Consider the following 3,616-nt stretch of genomic DNA (forward strand, 5'->3'; position numbering starts at 1 on the left):
CCCACCCCGTCCCTCGCTTTTAACTTTCACTTCACTTTTCTGAGACTCATTAACCACAAAAGCTTTCTTCCCGGTGGAGAGGACGGTTCAGGCTTGCGCAGGCCTGGGGGAGGGGAGGGACGCCTCACCCTTCGGGTGGCACAGTTGGCTGGGTGGGTAACGTGTTTTTCTCCTGGGCATTAAACCCAGGTCTTTCTCCCTGAGTTGCATCCCCAACCCTCTTTATTTTTATGTTTTGAGACAGAGTTTGGCTACCTTGCCCAGGCTGGCCTTGAACTCCTGGACTCCAGGAATCCTCCTGCCTCAGCCTTCCAAGTACCTGGAACCTCTAGGTGCTGGGCCAGGACCTCTGACTGAAACACAAATGCACGTGTACCCTAAGCCCACCACCATCCAGAAAATATGAAAAGAATTCATGGTGCCGCTGCACCTCCCTGAGCCCGGCCCCTTCTCTCTGACAAAGCGTCTCAGATGTAAACATGTATCAGCAATCTGGCTGGCAGCTGGGCACAGTGGTAGGTGCTTGTAATCCCAGTAAGGGGGAGGCTGAGGCAGGAGGACTGCCAAAAGTCTGAGGCCAGTCAGGGCTCCACAGTGGATGTGTGTCAGTTCTGCAATCAACATATCTGGCCTAATTTTCTTCCTGCCACATCCATCCATGCCCCTGTCATCCAGCAAAATATCGCTTTCATCCAAAGGGTTAAAAAATGTTTTCTCCTTGTTCCTGAAATGTCCTGCTTTCATTGATGTTACTGAGCAATTTTTTCCCACCTGTGCCTCCGTCCTTGGGAATTTCTTTTATCTTTTGCACACACACACACAGACACTTCTCTGCTCTTTAATGAATCATATCTCTCTGCAAGATGATTACAAAAAAAAAAAGTTCGCCTTGCTCCTTCTGCTCTGTCCCCTCCCAAGAGGCAGCGACTTCCACTTTTTTTTTTTTTTTTTAGACTGGGTCTCACTATGTGGTTCAGACTGGCCTTGAGCTCACTTTGTAGCCCAGGCTGGTGTGGAACTTGCAACGACCCTCCTGCCTCAGCCTCCTGAGTGCTGGGATTCCAGGCATGAGCCACCACGCCAAGCTCCTCTTTTTTCTATTTTTTGGGATAGAATCTCTATATGTAGTTCATATTGGCCTGGACTTATTATGTAGCCAAGACTGGCCTCAAACTCCTGGTGAGTCTTCTGCCTCAACCTCCCCAGTGCTGAGAGGACAGATATGTGCCACCACATCCTGCTACTTTCATGTCCTTTAACTTTTACTTTTGGCATTGACAGTAGTCTTAAGTAAGGTGTTTGCATGAACACATACACACACACACACTCACACACTCACACACACACTTCATACTGGAAGTCGAACCCAGGGCCTTCACACTAAGCTACATTCATAGCCCATTTTTGGTTTATTTTTCTTTTTTGTACCAGGGATCGAACTCATGACCTTGCACTTGCCAGGCAGGCGCTTATGCAGCTGAGCTAAATCTCTGGCCCTCCATAGCCTGTTTTTGTTGTTGCTGGTTTTTTGTTTTGGTAGCTTTTTTTATTTTTCCCCTCGAAGTCACCAACAGGGACTTTTTTTTTTTTTTTTTTTTTTTTTTTTTTTTTGAGGCAGCATCTCAGTAAGTGCCACAGGCTGGTCTGGAACTTGTGGTCCTCTGGCCCCAGCCTCCTCCAGCAGCCTGCTTGTGTTACTGTTTCTGGATTTGTCCATTCTGTTATCGATTCTTTGACTTCTCACTTAGGAAAATAACGGATGAACTCTCTTCCTGCCCCTTCCCACACTCCTAACATGCGCTGCCCCCTTCCCCGCCTCTGCAGCCTCATTATAACAACCGTGGTCGGATGGATCACCACTTCTCCATAGGGAAGTGCCTGTGAGACTCACTGTGTGGGAGCCGGGTGTGGTGGTGCAAGCCTGTGGTCCCAGCACTCTGCAGGCTGAGACAGGAGGGTGCCCCAAGTTTGAGAGTGGTCTGGGCTGCAGAGCCAAGAGACTGATCAGAACAGAGTGGAGGGGTGGCTCCCACAGATCACAGATGGGGCATCAGGGCAGGAGGGGACCTGTGTAGGTCAGCGACTGTGATCCTAGGGTCACCTGAGACATTTCTTCTGATCGCTGCTAGTTTTCCACAAAAGAAGAAGTGAGAGGCCCAGGGACATAGGTCAGTGGCACAAGTTCCTGCCTGTCAAGTTCAAGGTCCTGAGTTTGATCCCCGGTACAAAACAAAAAAAGAAGTGTGAATAGAGAGGAAGGGCTAGGAGGGGAGAGGAGAGGGGAAAGTGATGTCTCAGGCCTAGGAGAAGGGGGCTTGTAGGCCTCCCAGCTGCTGGGGCCAGCTGGGCTCTTGCATTTCAGAGTCCAAAGTGTAGGCCTGGCCCGCAGGAAGCAGCAGGCGTCAGCCAGGTGGGAAAGGGCAAGGAGTTCAGATGGCCTGAAAAGGCCATGGTCAGAAGCCAGGCTCCAGCCTGGCTGTAACTGCATCACAGTGGGAGGCCGAAGCTTGAGCCCAACCTGGGCAGCTTAGCAAGTTAGGGAGATGCTGCCTCAGACTTAGAAAATAACAAAAGGGCTGAGAATACAGCTCAGGGCAAGGGCCCTAATGTGCGTGTGTGTGTGTGTGTGTGTGTGTGTGTGTGTGTGTGTGTGTGTGTATGTGTGTGTGTGTGGGTGTGTGAGAGAGAGAGAGAGAGAGAGAGAGAAGCAGAAGAAAAAAAGCAGGGACATAGGCACAGCAGTGTGGCCCATCCTAATCTCATTTGGTACTGGGAATCGAACTCAGGACCTTGCAGTTGCCAGGCAGGCACTTTTGCTGCTGAGTTATATCCCCAACTCTTTTTATTTTTATTTTTTTGAGACAGGGTCTTGCTGTGTAGTTCAGGCTGGCGCTGAACTCACTATGTAGCCCAGGCTGGCCCCAAACTCATGGCGATCCTCCTGCCTCAGCTTCCTGAGTGCTGGGATTACAGGCATGGGCCACCACTCTGGGCTGAAAAAGCCCTCCAGTGCCCCTGCGCTGGGGGAATTTCTGGGACATCGCAGAGAGGCAGTGTTTCCACCCTTCCCAGTCCCTCTGTTTTTGTCCCGGCCTGTCTGGACCTTTCCAAAGTACTGGGTTTGCAAGCCTGCAGATTTCCAGTCGGCCACACGGGGGCGCACTGAACCTATTCCCCACCCCCACTCTCAGTATCCCCCGTACCCCACCCTCTCCGGCCGGTTCAGAAGCTAAAGTCAGCTACCCGGTCAGGCTCCTTCCGCGCTCGCTTCCCGTGGGAACCCCACGGTTCCCAAGACCCTGAACGCGCCTTGCTCACTTCCTCCTTCCCAGCACTCTGGGAGGCTGAGGCAGGAGAATCTCAAATTCGAGTCCAGTTTGAGCAACCCACAGCAAGACATTTCCTCAAAATAAAAATGAAAAAGGGGTGGGGGTGTGGTCCTGATTTAGTCTCCAATGCTGCAAAAATAAAGAAGCCAATTTAATGTTTAAAAAGGACCTACACTAGCCTAAGGTAATTTTGGCTGTATATCTTTAACATTCTGGCTCTTCACAATCACAACCTTCCAGGCAGCTGGAGACCTCAGGAAGGCAGGGGGATTGCAAGTTTAAAGCTG

This window comes from Cavia porcellus, unplaced genomic scaffold (assembly GCF_034190915.1).
Source record: "Cavia porcellus strain 051 isolate PalLab524CR breed Dunkin Hartley unplaced genomic scaffold, mCavPor4.1 scaffold_7, whole genome shotgun sequence".
Taxonomy (NCBI): Eukaryota; Metazoa; Chordata; class Mammalia; order Rodentia; family Caviidae; genus Cavia; species Cavia porcellus.